This window comes from Chrysoperla carnea, chromosome 2 (assembly GCF_905475395.1).
Source record: "Chrysoperla carnea chromosome 2, inChrCarn1.1, whole genome shotgun sequence".
Taxonomy (NCBI): domain Eukaryota; kingdom Metazoa; phylum Arthropoda; class Insecta; order Neuroptera; family Chrysopidae; genus Chrysoperla; species Chrysoperla carnea.
Genome location: NC_058338.1, coordinates 97,840,862 through 97,861,764, shown reverse-complemented (window position 1 = coordinate 97,861,764; position 20,903 = coordinate 97,840,862). Strand labels below are relative to the sequence as shown.

General features: G+C 28.4%; 1 protein-coding gene across 10 annotated transcripts in view; it reads right to left on the bottom strand.

Moving 5' to 3' along the window:
- LOC123292073 (uncharacterized protein CG43867) overlaps positions 1-20,903 on the bottom strand; it is an 872,927-nt gene that overhangs the window by 57,756 nt on the left and 794,268 nt on the right. The gene's annotated exons all lie outside the window — the stretch shown is intronic.

Genomic DNA, 20,903 nt, shown 5'->3' with positions numbered 1-20,903 from the left:
TATTAAAGAAACAAACCAAAGTAAAGTTTAATTTGGTTTATATGTTTGTTGACTACTTTGGAATTTTTATGTATCGTGAAGTGGCGCTACTAAAAGTTTTTAACGGTGAGCTTTTGAACTGCAGTTTTATTTACACATATACATATACAACGACCGTATTTTAACGACCGTATTGAATTATATTGTGTTACGTAATATTTGCAAAATATGTATATGTGTTTTGTATAATAAAAAAATTGATTTTTTTAAAAGGTCTGTAAAATAGTGTTGGGAGAAATTTTGGCAACCCGCAAATGAATTCCAAATGGTTAATTCCAAAAGGTATGAGGCTGAAACTTTTATGAGTAAGGACTATGATACGGATATTTATCAAGAGTTTTTGAATAAAAACAGGATGGGTTTTGATAAAATTGGCTACGATTTTTTTGCGCGGCTTTACGATGATTTAAAAATAGTCGGTTTTAGTTGTTTTTTGTTACAGATGAAATCGGGAACGAAAGGTGATAGCGATATCGGATTTACGCCAATGTTTGCGAAATAACATCAAAATGTTTTGAAAAGAGTGGCAAAATCGGCGCATAGAAAATGACGTGTTGTGGGGAGGAGAAAAATAAAACTTTTTCTTTTATATTAAGAAACTATGATTTTGATCATAAGTTATAGAAAATGAATTAAACAACAAACTATCCTCTGAAAATTTTTCCTGTAAAAGTAATTCTTTCAGAAATATTTACGAACATTGGATTTTATGAAGTTTTACAATTAAAATTCACTATTTCTGGCATAATAAATGGGCACTACATAGTCGGTGTAGTACTGAAGACGTATGAGTGCAACCCCAGTAGTCCATACGACTAAATTACCAGAGGGGGCACGATCATTATCTCCAGAGATAAATGATGTGTTTTATCCACTTTTAGGATTCTGTTTAATTCAGTTTTTTCCAGTTTTTTTATTACCATTAAAAAACGCCTCAAATAATTCTGCTGAAAACTCTTTCAATTCTTAAATACGCGATTACGCGTCGAATAAGCCCAGCCATAACGCGAGATAATCGAGGCGAAAAAATCCAAACGAACATACACACACACGCACACACACACACACACACACACACACACACACACAGACATCACATTGAAAAGGTGTGATTTGGATATTTTGACCTTGAAACCGCGGAAATATGAAAACTGGACATTTTTAAAATCGGCCCCTTTACATTAACTTCCTCTTGGAAATTAAAAAGCGCATGTTTGGTCTCTAAGCAACGAATATTTCGAGCTTTTTGGATTTTGATGAAAGCCATTGCTATAAAGATAAAACTAGCTATATTGCTCTTTACATTTAGTCTCACTCTTGTTTTTGTAGTCATAACTAAGGATTTTGGAGTTAAGACATTACTTTGTTTTTAATAGTGTGAGCTTCAATTTGTAGAAATGTATTATAGAAAATTTTAAATATATTTTTCTCCTTCGTTTTAAATTCCCTAATTTGTTGTTTTCCAATTTAATTTTTTCCTGTTAAGTGTAACTAGATATATTGCGTATTTTTCTCGAAAGAAAATCGAATATTATTGGATTGAACATTATTTTTTCTTGAGTCTTGTTTTTATAAGATTTACAACATATGTTAAATGATTTAGAAAATAAGTTTAAATAAATTGAATGTAATATTTATGTATTGGCAACGTAGAAAGTAGATACATACATGTAGTGGGTAGTTACTCTAGAAATAAATAAGATAACTTGTAGATTAAGATGAAGACAAAAATAAATAAAAGCAAAAAGATATAAATTTAGAAAAGCATCATACATAGTTATATATTTTAAGCCATATATATATTTTTTATAAAAATATTGGTAGGTAAACATTGGAATACGCATACAGAAAGAGGTTCCGTAGTTTAAAATGCGTTTTAAAATTTAAAATTTTTTTGGTACAGCATTAAAATTGTATTAAGAAGTCTGCGATTTGTTTTCACGCGTAATAAAATCTAACAGAGAGAAGCTTTTGAGGAATATTTTGGGTTATATTGATAATATACATAGAACAAACTTTAAACGCGTTTTCCTCGAAATTTTACAAAACGGTTCCCACTAAAAAAAATTTTTGTGTAATTTGTTGAAATTAGTTAAAACCAGTCCCCCAATGTCCAAAATCTGTCAAAAAAATTAGATAATGATTTTATTTTATTGCTATTTTTATATCAACATTTTACAAGAAAAGCCCGTTTTTTTTCCACAAAAACGTGTAATTTTTTAATAATGACTAATTTTGATATTAACATCGTATAACGTGCTAGAAACATTTCTAGCCGAAAAAAATTGTTATGCCTTATTTTCTTTGCCATAAACAATACAATAAAGTTTCTCCAAAAACAAAATGCAAAAAATCCGTTGATTTTTTTTGTCGAGGCGTTAAATTGATCACATTATCGTCGCTGGAATAAGAATGAGATAACCGACTCCACCCACATTATAAAAATATACTTGTATAATCGGATGAAATTAAAAAAATTACTTCCGATTAAAACAAAAGATTAAAAGTAATGATGTGGGTGGCCTCTGTTACAGATGTATGAAAAATGAAGGTTAAACCCCATTATATATATACTTTTGATATCAATCAATATCAGATATTAAGAAGACGTTACACCTGACCATACATCAAACACATGATACTTGAAGTGTAAGGAACAAGGATAAGGAACTTTTTCCTAAAAAATAATTTTAATTCATTAATGATCAAAATAAAATGGCCAAACGGACAATGATAAAATTGTACCTACGTAGAAAAGTCTTATAAACCGTTTAAATTCGATGTCTCATAAAAGAGATCAATGTAAAAAGATAAAACTCATTTTTTATCTTAATATGTTGGTATGTTAGTATATTAGTATGTAACGGAAACTTTGAACATGGAAAACTTTTGACCCCCTTCAAATCATCGGATTAACTCGAAATTTGGCATACTTATCAAGGACCGATGATGAAAATATAATAATTTAATAACTTTATTTGATTATTCTGATCAGAATTTATACGAATAACGATTTCCATATCTGAAAATATATACATTTATTTGTGCTCCCACCATATTTATACCGACGCGAACTTTTGATAAATAAATAATAATCTAAAACAACACAAAATAAATAATAATTTAAAAACTAAAAAACACGCTTTTGTACCTGTACTAATAGGTAAAAAATTATTTCTTTAAATTCAAAAAATTATTTATCGTAAAAAAGCATGTAGTGCTTTTTAAGATATTTTATTATGACTTTAATTTTAGCAATATCTGTCAATAAGATATTTACAATAATTGGAACTTAGCACCCCACGCTTTTTTACGATCAAATGATTTTTTTGGAATTTAAAGAAATTATGATTTAAAAACATTTAATGTTTAATGTTCTAAAACCAAAACTTAATATGAGCGCTAAGCGTTATGTAGTTCTAAAACCAAAACTTAATATGAGCGCTAAGCGTTATGTAGTTCGAAAAATGAGTCAGAATGAGTCCTTAACTAGTATGTAATGTTATTTCATAAATAATTTTTGTTATAATGTATAATAAATAAAAACAAATTTCAGTTTCGTTGATTTTTATTCACGTTTACTTCGAAAAATTATGATAGAATGAAATATTATATCAACGATAAAGATTTTTGATCATTGCGGTTCAAATTTTTATATTTAGGAAAAAAAGTCTTGGTATATTAAATTCCAAGCTCTTTTTAAAATTCAATTTATCCCTATCCGTATCCCAATATATGATAAATGTGAAAGTAAGGATGTTTGTTGGTTTGTTTGTGTGTTTGTTAACGCTTTCACGCAAAAAATAATGAATGGATTTGAATGAAACTTTACAATAATATAGCTTATGAGCTGTAATAACACATGACCTTTAATTTATAAAGACATATTAAAAAAATTAAAAAAATAAATTTTTGATATGACATTTTACTACGCCATCTATAAGAATAATTTTGAGCCATAAATTAAATATTTATATAAAAATCTAGATATAATATAATTGAACTAAATACAATTCGTGGCCTAGATACAATTCATGGCCATCTTTTCTGACACACTTATATAATCAAATTTATATAAAAACTAAAAAACTTGAAACCTATACACATATTTTACCTGCGTAAAATTATCCTTATCCTATTTCGAGTGGACGGGGGATAAGTGAGAGCAATGGAAGGGGGATAAGTAAGAGCAAGAGAGGTAGAGGCTATAACGTGGTGACCTTTAATTTTAAACCCAGAGAGCAGGCGGATATCAAGCTAGTTACTATAATAATTTCAATTACCATTCTTATTACCCAAAAGACGTTAATAAAAGACTATCGTGAAGATATTCTTGTTTTTAGAACATTTTTTTAGATTGGTCGGTCAGTCAGTCACAGATAGTACTTTTAAATAATAATACTGCTTACCGACTAGATGTCGTTTAACTGAGAAGCTTGATATAGTATTCAAACAAAACTTGTTAAAAGCTTAAAAAAGTGACTTATTGATATTTTGAGACTAATAATATTGTATCGATACGAGACTAATAGTATCGGAATCCTTCTAGACCAACCACAGATATATTATATTACACATAAAGATACATATTTTCGTAATATTAAAAGGTATGCGACTGCTACTCACAAAAAAGAAACTTTTTATGATTTTTCATGGGGCATTCGGAATCAGTGAAATGAAAAGTTACAAAATACACGTAATATATTACACATATATACAATATACATACATACATACATGAATCGGTGCTTTCTTTGAAAGTATTTTATATAGTTTATTCTTCGTAACTTGGAAAAATTGTATGTTTTTGAGGTTCTATTAGGCATTATTATTAACGGAAAATTCCGAAGTTAATATTATTTTGTTCACACCATTAATATCGTGATGAGAAAAATTTCTATAATTTTGGATGGGCTTCTAAAAAATTAAATTAAAATTAATATCTGAAAAGGTTATAATTCGAAAATAGAATAAATTATATGAAGATAGAAATAGTTTGAACCACATTTTGAAAAATAAAAATTTTCTATGTTTTTAATCGAGCGTGAGAAAAATACTCATAATGTGAATGCTGACAGGTTAATAATAATATTTGAAATCATTATCTATAGAAATCAAAATAATGACAACCTCATCCCGCAGTTGTCTTTGTTTTCATCCCGCAGTTGGTTTCATATTGAAATAAAGTAAAAATACTTTCAAACAATTTAACAATCATTAGAACAAGTACTGCTAAATATTTGTATTTACAATAGAATGGGATTAATTTAAAATATGAATTCATTGATACAAAATCATTGAAGTTAAATAAACAAAATCATTACTTCTATAAAAGAGATTGATTTTAGTTTAAAGTCATGCATTTAATTGATGGAGAATAAAATTTTACATAGTTGGAATATATAATCGTGTAAATAAAGCGAATAGACGAATCAAAAGAACATATCTTTTCGTTTGCTTTAAATATAGGATTTGGTTATTACGAACCTAGTTCTAGTTCATGTGCGGCTGTGTCAACTACATGAAAATTGTTGTTAGTAATTTACAGAAAGTTTGAAATAAACATATTGGTCATTTTTATAATATATAACATATTTTAATGACATTATAATATATAACAATATATAAAAAAAAAAATTAATCCATAGCTGGTTCAAGTCCGACTCGAAGATATCTAATTATTTTTAAATAAACCTAATAAACCTGCTCATATGGTTGTGTCAATCACATCACTATTTTGTTATAATATTTATAAGTGGTAGAACCAAACATAAAAGATTGTTTAGAACTAAGTTGCATTTCAAAACACTAATAAATGAAATTTGTTAGACCGTATGTTACTTTCACACAAATAACTCATGCGCTTGTGTTAACTCCACCACGTCAACATCACTTTCGTGGCATCATTCACCATTTTTGACTTCGCGATGAGGTTGAGACAACCTTATATCGGTTGATATTAAGAATTGTTTTTTCAGTGTACATAATTGATTTTCGTTTAATTTATATAAAAAGACATTATTTAATAAATAATGTAAACTGCTATTACATCTTAAAATGTCCACAATAAAAATAAATAGCCATTTAATTTCTTAACTACTGATTTATTAGAAAATAAATACTTAATAGATACGTAACGTACTATAATTTAAATCGATCAATACATAATACAATACTAGCAGTATTCACTTAGTATTTACACATAATTGATGGTTCAATTTATATGAAATTACATGAAAAACATTCTTAGCTTTTTTGTTTTGTTTTAAAACAATATACAGTATGTTCCAAAAGTCTTTATACACTCTTTTAAAAGATCGTTCTTTTAAAGTGAGTCAGATATATAGAAAAACATTTCAAGAAAAGATAGTTCGTATCAAGGGGGGCATCTCATGGGTCTTTTAAGTTGAATATTACCCTTGTAGTCAGTTAAAGATATGGTAGACCGAGGCTAGACAATATCTCTTATAGTTTTGGAGAAAACTAGCTTTACGTGCTGAATTTACTTCACTAGTGGGGTAAGTTGAGGAAAGGTATGGGGAAGTTGAGCAAGAGGCGAAATAAATAAAATCACAATTAAAAATCAATCATTTATATTAGAAATTTCAAGAATTATTTAAATAAAACACGAAATGTGTATTCTCAACAAAAAATTTACAAAATAAACAATTTTATTACTTCTTTTATCTCAGTGTTTAATAGCCCCTTGTCGGAGTAAAGTTTTACCTATAGTTAAAGTTATGTACTTAGTTAAATGGATGCTTTGGACTTCAAATTCTTTAGCTGCAGCGTTTACTCTTTCGTACATCTGTAACCTCTCTTTCGTTCATTTGATGTATTGTCTTACGATGCGTAGTTTCGGCAATGTTTCAATTGAGCAACTTGGCCCATTGTATAACTAGCCCCAGCCAACCCTATACTCGATTTCGTTAGAGAAAAGAGATAGATGAAAACTTTAGATTGAAAAGTTTTTTTTCTCATAAAAACATAAAGATTTTTGTTTGAAACGTACTTTCGAAATATGAATAGATTTCACAGAAATTGAATGTATAAATCTCTCCAAAATCTTGTTTCATGACCAAATAGAGTTCAAAATTTCAAAGCATGTACAGATAAATTTTTACATTCAATACCTACTAAATTGTAACGAAATAGGCCTCAAGTTCAAGGTCCAAGATTCCTACGAAATGTCAACCTTTCATATAAAGAACTTTTGCTGGAAACATTTTTCTATAGTGAACGTATTTATAAGAAAGGTCTTATTAAATAATAGGGATTTCTTAACAAAATCTCTAATGCAATGATTGTCAAAAGAACCTCATACTTAATTTTATTTTACAAGACATAAGAAAATATTTGATGGCTTTTATCTCGATTGTATTTTATAGTTATTCGAAAAATAATTCTTTTCTACTCTTTATTATATCAATGAGCTTTTATGAAAGCAAAAAATAAAATATATCATGGATTACTGAAATATTTTTATTACTCATTAATAGACTCGCCGAATATATTTTTGCCCTAAGACATTCTGTACATTTAGCGAAAATCACCTAAAATAATGTAACAGAATATACGATGTGTGTATGTGTATCGATACAAACTATTTCTTTTTATACAAGATGTATTATGTTTTCCACAGGGACTTACTGTCATCTCGAAAAAAAATACCATATATAGGTTTTTTTTTTTCAAAGTTTTTCGTAATATTCTACATATGTGCACTTTGAATTATATAGTACAATGATTGTACTTTAAAATGAACCACCGAGAAAAGCAAGCAAGAAAAACGTGTTATTTTTTTTAGTGATAAATTATTTTGTATATAAAAAAAATTAGTTATTTTATCTTTGATAGATAAATTCATAGATGCCTTAACTAAATTTAGATCGCTGACGAAAAAGTCGATATTTGAAATAAAAAAATGAAATATTATTTCTGTGTATTTTAAGTTGTTAGACATTTTCTCTTTTTATGCATCAGATTTATGTGCAGTCCAAGTAGAGGATTACTGAACTGGCAATTATGATTTTCCATTCTTTCACTTTTCTTTTGTTGATTTCCAATTGTATCGTTGGCTTAATTTAATGTTTAATGTTTTCTGTCGAAGGAAACTCAAAAGCTTTGATTATGAATTGGGAGGTAATTTCTTTTATCTAATATTGCTTTTCATTGACCTTACTTATTTTCAATTAACAGAAACTTCTAAATCGCAAGAATTGCCCTCTTTTCTTACAAAATCCAGACATTAATATTTCAAACAGGCGCTTTTATTATTTGCATCCTTTATGGTTAAGTTTTGGATTTGATGCTATGTTTTTCAGAATTTATTGCAGAGCCGACAAATAATAATAAACAATGAATTGTTAGCCATACGAAGGTTTTGAAAATTTCATTTCAGTCTAATCTAAAGTGATATACTCATTCATAAATAAAAAACAATTTTAGTGGCAATGCTGATAACATAAGTTTAAGTTTTCTTACAATTAATAGAAATTTGAAAATTAAACAAAAGTTTTGGTAGGAGAAACATTTTTTAAAACATTTTCATTAAATATCTTGACGCCAAACTGATAAAATTCTATTTTTGGGGACTGAAAAAAAAACTCAAATAGAGTTCATTCATATGGCTGTTGTAGATTCAGATAAATTTAAAAAATCTGTGGATTACTTTTATTATTTCGAAGTATATAAATGTTTTGACATTTCGATCTTTTGAATGTAACGTTTATCATTTGTTTTTAATAATATGTCACCGAAGAGAAATAAAAATTTAGGCTCTAACAAGAATATCATATAAAAAAAATTGTTACTCTGTTGTGAATCTTGAACGTCTCTTGAGTATTTTAACCAAGGAAAGGATGATTTATTTATTTTTTCGTGAATTCTCTTTTTTTTTTTCTTTTTTGAATAAAACCGTTTTCCAAATTGTAATGTAAGCTTATGATTCTTGAAAAATTTGATTCTTAGATTACTCTTTTGGGGGACGCATTTTATTTTGTTTTTGGGGGACGAGATTCACGAATTTCGTTTCAAAAATAAGAGTTTGAAAAATGGGAGGAAAAATTTTCCCGTGTATTTTCGCTATATACGAAATTTAGTGCAAATATCAAATATATTTCGCGTTGCAGCCATTTCGAAAAGGCTTACACGGCATTATTTCCATTTGAGGGCTTTATATCTTCTTCTTGACTAAACATATCGAGTCTTTGTGTTAAACGGCAGATAGATTGATATTTTTGATTGGTTATAAAAGATTTAACCATCTAACACATATTTATCACGCCTTTGTCACAAACCATAATGCTTTGTTTTATTTTCCAAAAATAAGCTTCTTCCATTATATTCCCGTTCCTTCATCAAGGTGTGACTGACACTCGTATATAAAACAACACACCCTTATTTCATTTTTCTACATTTTCTATGTTTTATTTTCATTTTTTCTTATCCTTGTCACAAACTTGCATTTGTTTTTCGGGTGGTTTCATGTGCTGTTTGTAACCGAAACAACAACAACAACAGCAATGTTTTAAATTGTCAGTTGTTAAACTAAAATGTTTGTTGGTTTTATACAACCGGAGCATATATTTTTTATACTGTGTGCATAAAAATATTATTGTATCATCAATTTTAGAAAGCTCTCAAGAAGTTGAAAATCAATGTGAATTTAAAAATCAAATCGTATTAGAAAGATTAAAATTGCTTTACAGCTTTTATACGTTTACTTTCTGTTCATTTTCGAGACGAGGATGAAATAAAACCGTTCGGTATGTGTAAATAAATCAAAAGTGGAGAATCGCGACTCAAGGTGAGTCGCGAATCATTTTACAAGTCATTTCACATGGATTTTCTTAAGAATTCTATAAAATTGAAATAGAACATTGAAGTTGAATAAAAAAAGGAAAGTCTTTACTGTATGTGGAATGAGACATTAAAAATCAAAATGTGATTTTCTATATATCTCGAAAACGGTTCTTCCCATTTTTCTCAAAGATAACGTATTGAAAAATTAATTGATGGCGAATTTTTCAATACCAAAAAAGTCCTTGTACGTCATGTTAACGGTATAAACTCAAAAAACAAACTAATAAATAATCAGTTGTGTATCTATATTTTGTATATGTATACATACAATGTCTGACTATTGTACACTGTTATCACAAATGATGCGCGAATATAAGATTTTATATTTACTTAACTGCAACAAGTGTACTGCCTTAAACTGTGAACTAATAGATATTCGGCCTGGCATATTATTTGCAGTCTTTTCAGAACGACTAGAATAACAGGCTGAAATATCTGAAAACTACTCTCTCTCACGAGATTTTGGATCTTTCAGGAGATTGAAATAAGAAATTGAATAAAAAAGAATAAACTTAAGCCGCGGCCCAGAAAAAGAAAACGAGACCCTTTTTTCCGATATTTTATAAATTGAATATTTGAAGATTTCAGACGATGGAACCCCGCCTTGTTTTGTGATTTTTTTAAAATCAATGTTTGTCCTTATTTCAATATAGTTCTTGCCACACAATTAAAAAACGAATACGTTGGAAGCAAAAAATAAAAGGAAGGATAACTTGTCAGGAATGATGACCATCGAATATTATTCCTGGCGCTATAGTCCTAACTGAGTTACTACTGATTCCAAACAATAAATTTTCGTACTTTTTGGATAGTGTAAGATAATATTTTTAAGTATAGGACGACATAGTAAAAACAATATCTACATAAATTTTTAATGAAATATTTTTTTGACGTCATTACACCACCAGTGTAGTGTAGTGTAGTGTATGTACCTATCTACACTTACTACAAGTACAGAGTGACTGTTTATGATGTCGATATAAAAATTTCAATTTTATTTTATTATTCATTTGTTTACTACATAAGCTATACACACGTACGTACTCATACATAGGATAAGGCGTTGTACCTTACATCACTATGGAGTTTGTTGAAAAATATTGCTATTTACGAGAGAGATACCATGTGACGACACACTTAAGTTACCAGAAGTCAAGCAACCAAGAACATGTTCACGTGCTTTAGTTTTCAAATAAATATTGAAGAAATTGGAAATTTTTGGTCCAAAAAGTAAAAACTTCAGTTTAGATTAAACCATGAATTTAAATGTTGGGGAGTTTTAACAAATTTACCTACATGTACCTTTAATCAAAACGTGGTTTTGTACTAATGATCAAAGAATACAAGTAGGCAACAGTATTTTCAATTAGTTTTTCTCTGGTTATGGGTTAGAATATAGAGGTTAAGCTTAGAAAAGGTAGAAAAGAAAAAGTCTTTATGTATGAAGCCAATTGAATCGGTAAAGAAAATGCTTATAAAGGATACTTAAATAGGGTATTCAATGTTTCGATCAACTGATACTGATTCCTTGAGTGAACTGCAAAGATAACATGATGGAATCTGCAGGTATAATCAAAGATGGTGATCCAAAGTACTCAAGGTAGTGATTCACGGTTCATTACGATCTTGTACTATATATAAGAAATTTATAAAATCATAATGTACTTTTCATTGATAGTATGCGAAAATAAAATGCTTTGTAGAAGTAATGAGACTACCAAAATAGAGTGTTTACATTGCTATATTTGAAAAATTTTTAATTTAAATCCTAGGTACTATACTTTTTTTTAACTTTACTATTGTAAGGAGAGGAAATTCATCGAATATGATCATATCAATATCCGGTTATTGTTTTTGAAGGTGGTTGAAATTGGCGCTTTATACTCTCTAAAAAAAACACATAATAAAGGTTATATGTGTTTTATAAATATATTTGTGAGTATCTAGAGAATATTTAGAGTTGTATTTTTTTATGTATATAAATGAAAATGTAGTTTTTATTGTTTTGAAGTGTAAAAACATATGCTATATGACGTCAACATAGTCAATTATTGATAATAGTTTTATATACCATAATTTTAGTGGCGTGGATTAAAAATAGTTAAGGTAGTTACACCGCGATATAAATATATTAGTCTGCACTAGCGTCCATCATTCGCGATAATCTTCAGGCGTGTGATGAGCGATTTGACACACGTTCAAAAGTTGTAAATCATAATCTCAATGATTTTAAGTAAATATATTTTTTAATGTAGTAGCTAATTATTTAAAAACAAAAAATCCTTCATCTTCGATTAGTTCTAGTGAATTTAAAATATCTTCGTCAGATTTTTTTTCCTATTTGACTAGAATAAAACAATTACATAATGAGAAAATGATTAATTTTAGTTAAAGTATATTTTAGTACGATAGTTTAGTAAACTACCGTAAGTACACGAACAAATCCGAACATATGCGAAGTGAATAATTTTTATATTACAATAGGGAATATTCATGAAATTTAAATTTGGTTCAAATATTTTTTCCCGTAGGTTGGTTATTGGCTGGAAAATTCAACTAAACCATTAATTTAGTAATTAATTATTTTTTAATTACTTAAAATTAATTAATAAAAGTACAAATTCAGTGAGGGCATTTAAAAATTTCTAAAACGGAAATTCTAATTTTAATAAGGACCTGACATCATCGGACGGTCTTGTACGGGCTTGTCAAATTTGTTGACATACTGTATGGCATTAATTACTTACATTTGGTATGATATTACATTAATTTCTATTATTCTACGACTTTTTATTAGAAAACTTAATAATAACGAGTGTAAATTTTATGTTGTAAATTCATTTTTTTTAAATGTACATTATACATTGAACTGTTACCAGTCATCAACAGAAAGCGTCAAAAAACTGCGTTTAAAATTATAATGTATTTTAAATATTTTTTTACACTTAATTACAGCATTTTTAGCAGTATTTATATTTTTTACTTTGTTATAACGGTGTAAACACTGAATTAAAAATATATAAAAAAAAAAGAATGTTCCCTATTATATGCGTCTCGTGAAAAAAGAAAAGTCAATTTGCGAAGGGCTTGAAAAATATTTAAAAAAAAAACTGTATATTGATTGAAGAAATTTGAAAAATAAATAATTCAAAAATAGATGAAATTATTTGAAGAAAGAAAAAGTTTCAACCACAAATACCATTTCAAAAATAAAAATTTTTATACTATGTATATATGAAATATACATAGTATATTAAGTTTAGTCCCAAGTTTGTAACGCTTAAAAATATTGATGCTAACAAAAAAATTTTGGAATATAGATGTTAGTCTCAGTTAATTGTTTGTTTTCACTTGTTTATGTTTTAAATTTCGCATGAGCCAAATGCTCATAACACGAGTGCTGGCGGGTTAAGAAATTTACAAAACTTGGAAAAGAAGTATTGAAATGTATAATATACAAGATCTTAAAATTATAGAGCAATTTATCATATCGTACAAAAATATAAGTTATAATTTTTTTTGACTTAATCGGATATCACCATCTTTATGGAAAACTGATATGTATGTACTAGAATGTACAAAAATTTTAAATTATTCATCACATAGTTTCAATGAATCCATTAATTTTATTTCTGTCTAATGCTCATTAATGTTGAATTTACCATTTATCCTGAAAATCTAGTAATATCAATGCGTTTGTGTGTTTTTACAATGCAGGATAAAGAAATAACAAAAAAAAAAAGGATGAAAAAAAAACGAATAACTAAACATATCAATCATTTGTTCAAATAGAAGCAGAAAAAAATTTGTATAAAAATACTGAAAAATAAATGACTATCAATTTAAAGCAATCAATCACATTCTAAATTCCAGATATTTATTATGTACGGGATAACGGGATATGATGGGATACGTAACCAATTATAACACGAATTTGTATGTTGTAATATCGTTGAATACATAAATAATGAGTTTTTTTCAAGGATAAAAAAGTTTATTGTGTGAAAATTTGTTAAAGAAAAATCACCTAATTTTAAAAAATTTCTAACGAAAAATAACATCTAGATTTAGTAATACGTCGAAAAATATATCGGGATTCGGGATCCAGACGTTAAATCAACAATTGTGATTCTTTTAAACAGCAAATAAAAATTGTTAAAAATATTGCCAATAAGAAAGAAGTATCAAATTAAAATTCCATTTATACCAGATAATTGGGCCTATCTGGTCGTTTTTCCGTTAGTACTTAAAAAATGGAACGATAAGTACTATATACCCTTATTCTTTGTAATACGTATAGTGTGAAATGAAGCTACGGTTTTATACGATTTTTTCAGGTGCCTCCTTACCGAAGGGACCTCGGCTTGCCTTCAAAAAAATCATTCTTTGTAGCCTTTGTTCCATTTTACGCTTTAAGTACACGATTCAATGACAAAATAACTGATTTGTAATGAAGTATTAGTATTAAGTTTCTTTTACTGTTTTTGAGCGCCAATGCAAGTTTAGATTTGTGGATATTTGTATCTTATTTTCAACTTTGATGAATTTCGAAATATCGAAAGATAAATACTGGAACAAAATTTTCAATTTTCGATATTTTGAAAATTACTCCAGATATCGAAAAATTTTATTCCTACTTCTCGTCTTATATTTTCAAGTCATAAATAACATAATTCACCATAAAAATTTGATTTTTTTTTTTAAATTTGTAATCCCACTATTGTGCTCATACATTTTTAATTAGTCGGACACAATGTTTTTTTTTTGTTTCAATAGTTTATTAAGCAACCCTCAGCCCCTTTAAATTTTCATAATTGATTCAGACTAAGTCCAACTTCATATAATATAAAATAAAGCCTCTTATCCGACTTTGTTCTGGCGCTCGTACATCCTTAATTTAAATAAGGTTCAATTGAAAATTGACAGGGATACAAATTGACAACTATCAAAATACGTAAAATGGAACGAACTGTGGCAATGACATTAAATAATTATCAAATTAGCACACTAATGAAGTCATAAAACTTATCCATGATCCTTATTTGTCGTGGTCCTTCAAAAGGTTACAAACGGACCTGGATTTAATTCATTAGGCCATGAATTTCAATATTGAAACAGCTCGTCTACTGTGATCACTTCTTTAAAGTTTATTTATATATAAAAAGAAAACTGAATGGCGTGTAATTGTAAACTGTCCAATATTAACTTTCAAGACGAAAAACAAACAATAAAAGCAGAGAGAAGAAGTATAATAACACACATTTTAAAAAAACTTTAAGAAGGAGTAAAAAAAAAGTAATTTAAACAATAATTCTCAAGTTTAAGTTCCTCATTCGTAGAATGAAAGTTTAATAAATCTATCTACAGAATGTGTCAATTTCAAAATAACAATATCGTTGATGTATTATTATTACATATACAAACTGAATCTCAAAAAATTCCAGAATTTTGAAATATATATAAAATAAATAAGTGTACAGTTTTAAATTTAAACTTTATTTATTATTTTACACCGATTTCGGTGCAGTATTATATAAAAATCTTGGCAATCGTTGTATCAAATATTTCATTAGTTGGATCGTGGCAAGATACACACTTCAAGAGTTTTTAACCCTCGAACCAAAAAAAGTGTGTTATAAGTTTAACCGCTATGTCTGCCTGTGCGTCTGTCTGTGGCATCCTAGTGCCTAAACAGATGAACCAATTTGGAATTTTTGTTGCGTTTGAAAGGTAATTTGAATCGTGGATTTTTTACATTTTGTAAATGTCACTTATATTTTCTCATATCGTAGCAACACTAGAGTTTAATTAACTTGGGAAGTTATTGAAATGGGTCCGATTTTGCAAATTGATAATTTTGATATATCTCCACGTTTCAAGGCCTTTAGAGTCGAATAGTATGGTTTTTAAATGGATGTCCTTATGTGCACATGTATGTATGTATGTATGTACGTATGTTCGGATTCAATTTTCGTCTCGCGTATCTCGAGAACAAATGATTATATTGACATAGGACTAGTTTCAGTTAACGCATAATTATGTAACTTAGACTTTTTAACGTCATTGGGGGTGCAAGGGGCAAAGCCCCCAGTCCCCTGTAATGAAAAAAAAAATTGTTTACAAAAAAAATAATAAAAACGATATAAAATAATAAAATTAATAATAATAATATGGGATCTGCAATAGTTTAATTTTAATAAAAAAAAAAAAAATGATAATGTCAAATAACGTATCAGCTTTTAAAATAATAATATAATAATAATATAAAAAATATTAAAACATATGATATTTTTTTATCCTTTCCACTGGGAAGTTAGTCATGTGGACCTTTCAGGTCACACCTAGATTGATTTTTTATTTTTGGTGAGATGAATATTTCAAACCATGGCCATGGCAACATAAAATTGTCGTGAGTTACGCTTTGAGGTCTCGGATAAAGTTGAAATGAGACGCGAAAGATAATTATTTGCCTCGTTTCGGAACATGAGAAATGTGGCAAATGACTCGACAATTTAGCTATATAAAAGCCTTCAACCTGTAAATTTCCGAGGGTAGACTAAAAAAAATATCCGAGAGTTTCCGCCGAAGAAAGAATAAAATCCTATAAAAAATAGACGACTTTGAGTGGGCGTGTGATAGGTCTATCTCTGTTTTTCGAGGTGTTATTGGCGATATTGTCAAGATTCTATGCCCGTTCGTGATTCGGTATAGAGGGTAAGTATTAATGATCCATTCTGGATTTGTATTGGAACTGCACTAGATAGAAAGATAACTCTAGTTTTTTTAGGCTGTTGATACATGTACGGTACTACTCCCGGTCACCAGTATTTAGTATACTTAAGCCTGTGACATTGTGTATAATATCAAGTTCCATATCGAGTACCTCAGAACTTAAGAAGTTATATAAATACTTGGGTACTCAATTCAACTTGATGTTCAACTTGGTGAATGGAATTGTTTTAATGTTTAAGTAGAGAATACACAGAAACAGAACTATCAACTATAAAACTGTAAACTGCATTCAAAACTATTAAGAATAATAATCATCATCATAATAATAGTATTAGGTCTAGGACTAGATGTATAATTTGACAATCATTTCAGAATGGCTGTAAATTTGAGAGGTTGTTACCAAAGTTGTGTCTAACAACTTGTTTCTACTTAAAAAATTGAAAACCTGGAGACTTCATTTTCGACGATCCTGGAAAATTATCAATTACGCGGGAAACTTAAAATTGAAGAACGCGATATCAACTTACAAATTTTACTCTACAAAAATTTTAATAATCCGAGGAGACTTCTTGTTCAGCGGGATTGAAAAATTATCAATTACAAGGGAAATTGATGACGTTATTTAAGAATCCAGGCATAAAAAATCGCATAAAAAATCCCATAAAAAAATAATCCAACGCTACTCGTTATTTCGAGTATTGGAAAACAGCTTTTTGGATTATTTTATTCAGTTTATCTTCTTCTTATTTAAATAAAGGTAGTCAGAAAAAATTGCCCCGGAAAAAATAGCGACGAAAAAAAAAGATTCCGGAAAATAACAACAAAAAAAGTAACTGAAAAAAATGCATTCGATAGTAATGAGTGTTAAAATATTAATAAAATCCAAAATTGTTTTGATTGAATGAAACTATTTTTCATTTTAAATTATTTTATACATTAATCGACATCGTTATTTATGTATTCAAAACTTTTGAATTATTATTATTTATATATCATAAATATTTTATATAAAAATCAAAACTCAACAATTTTCTTTGCACAAAAATACGATAATATTTCCATTTTCTGTAACATTTTTGAACGCAAAGGCTTAAAACTTCAGAACCCAAGCCAACTCGTCTATAGTTCTAACTATAGTCGACAATCTCAACCCATTCAACCCAGATTGGATTGGATTTTACGGTCAAGCAGAGTAGATTCATGCCTATGGCGGCAAATTGTAAAGGAGACAAAATTTTAGATTTAGGTGTCGCAACATCGCAAAGGGCCAGCAAAGTTTAGCTGACAGGACTCACATGTATAAATGAAGGAGTTGACTGTGGATTATGTAGATGAAAAATAGAAAAAAGCGGTTAATGAACTTTGAATTATAATGTGGGAACGACATTTTGAATTATATGTGGGGTAAGACTAGATGAGCTTGTATTGAAATAAGGTATAAGTTTTGTCTAATACAGACCAGCAGAGGCTACACGCACACAATACTATAGTTTACAATACTCTACTATACTTGTTTCTGTTACAACACATAATACTTTGCTAGCTGCTACCATCGGCAAACTTGTAAATCCGGCGATTATGAGACGTCGGTTGCACAAATTTTTAACAACATTTCAGTTTTCAAGAATTGGATCAAATGATTCTCTGTTTTTACTCAAATTATCTTTGTATTTGAATATTTCAAAGAGTTTTCAGTTAGCATAGTTTTCGTATTTTAAAAAGTGAATAAGCATGAAAGCCTTTTAAATTTCCAACGAATGGCCTTAGTTTTTATAATAATGATAATAATAATCATCCTCATAAAATAATAGTAGAAGTAATGTAGAAGTATTATAATAATAAGAAATCTTCTTTCGTCTTGTGTTGTGTGTCTTCAAAGTTTAATTTAAGGTCCATTGTGTGTACTACAAATACTACTTCTTCCTACTTTTAGTATTAATAATAATTTAGTTATGATATCACTATCAAGATTTATTATGCGATTTTATACGACACTATATATTATAATGTATGTATGTATCATACAGGGTGTCACAACCACTTACTAAAAACGTTGTATCACACAGAATACAAGATTAGATATTGTACATATTATAAGCGATGTTGGAAAAATCACTAATACCGCCAAGCAATCAATAAAAAAGACACGAGTTGGTTTAAATTAAAAAAAAAAAGTTATTGCCTCCCTATGAGCGTAGTGTCAGAATATTCTACATTTTTGTTATACTTATTAATGATATTGTAATTAACCTGAAAATTTGAAGTGAAACTGTCAGTAACTCTGGATAAACTTAATGAAAGTTCAGTTAATTATCGATTATAGTTTAGAGTATTGTAGGAAAACTATATTAAAAGAATTTTAAACAACACTTCGTACACTACATATTTTATGAGAAATAGTTGTGTGGTACATTTAATTTAGATTAGGTTAGGTTATATTGGCTGTCCACGAAGGACACACTTATTCTATAAAACCCATTGTGATACCATATATGTGTTTTATCAGTCAATTATTTTCATAGGCTAAGTACATCTTTTTCATGCATATACCATGACTACACCAGCCCATCACAAATATTAATTAAATTAAGTTTTAGTGGGACGGCTGAAATTGAACCTGCTACCCTAGACATACTGCGAAACGGAAGTGGTTACGCCTTAACCAACTGAGCTACTAGGGTTGACTACATTAATGTTAAAAAAGTTAAAAATGAAACATTTACGACAAGTTTGTATAGTCTTACCGCGCATATAATCCAAAACAATTTTAAAATATTGTAGGGAGCCAAACGTCTCACAAGATGGGCTATTTTTTACCTGATAGTTTATTCATACAGTGTTGTTGAAATAGCTATGTTTTTTTTTTAATATACAATTATTTATTCAACGCTTGTTGAAACCCAATTCAAGTCTGGTATCTCCATCGGAGTGAGAGAGAACGCAATATCCTAGAAAGAGTAAAATATACTTCTCTAAATGGTAGTTGAATTAGCGTAATAAATTTGCTAATATGCTCATTTATTGGCCACAGACCATAGGTAAATTGTGCAACGTTACCGCAAGTACAATTTGCTTCTAGATTAGACTAAATAAACGTCAAAATATAACGAAGACGGTCAATACTTCAATAATTTTTCTTACAATTATATGTCGTTGAAAACTACCTCTTTGCACAATTTCATGCAAATCTACTTTAGTGTCGTTAGAAATCCCTTAAGCCACCGATTGTCTATTATTATCGTGAATTTGGATAATGTCATTTCAGCTTGTGGCAATATTTGGAGAAATTTTTGATAAAATATTAGAAATATCACACAAAATAGGATATATATGCTTGCAATTTCCCGTAATTTCTGGATTTTTATAATAATTATTTTATTATATCTTGAATGAGAGAAAAAGTCTTCTTCTGATATTAATTAGATTGAAATGTTTGAAAAATGATTTTGTTGTTTACAGTGTAACTATAATTTTCAACCCATTTGCTACGGGTTGCAAATTTCTTACTAATCTTTTCCACGTATGATACTGTCAACAACTTTTTATTAACACATATAGGGCAGACAAATAAAAAGTATTTCCAACTTGAAACTTGATTTTTTTGTAACCAGTTAGAATGATTCAATTAAAAAAAAGAATCGGTAGGTAGTTTAATCTAGTTTTTGTAAGAAAAATGAATTGCTTGAAAACAGAACAAAATCGCTAGCTTAATTGCTTAAGGATGTATGAGCATGACAACAATTTAAAGGCTCAAAATTTGTTTGTAGGTAGTCTTTTACTAAAAGAATATGTGGTTAAAATTTCAGCTTAGGTATCCGTGCAAATTTTTAAGAAAAAAGTCATTAAAAATCGATATAAAATACATTGGCTCTTATGGAGGAATCTCAAAAAACGACATATTTTGGAAGTTTTTGATAATTTTCATTTGGAATGAATGAAAACAAATTTAAAAAAAACTTTTTAATAGAAAGTAAACATATTAGCAATGAATTAGAAAAGAAAAAAACTAAGTGTCACCGTCCATATAAGGGATGTAAGAGCAGGATAGATTATGGGTTGAAATTATTTTTATCTTCTTTTCAACTTTGATGATGAATTTTGTTATAACTTCATGAATGTAGACGAAAAATAAGAATAAAATTTTTCGATATGTGTCTTGGTTTTCGAAATATCGAAAGCTAAATAATTAAACAAAATTTTCAATTTTCGATATTTTGAAAATTAAGCCAGATATCGAAAAATTTTATTCTTACTTTTCGTCTTATATC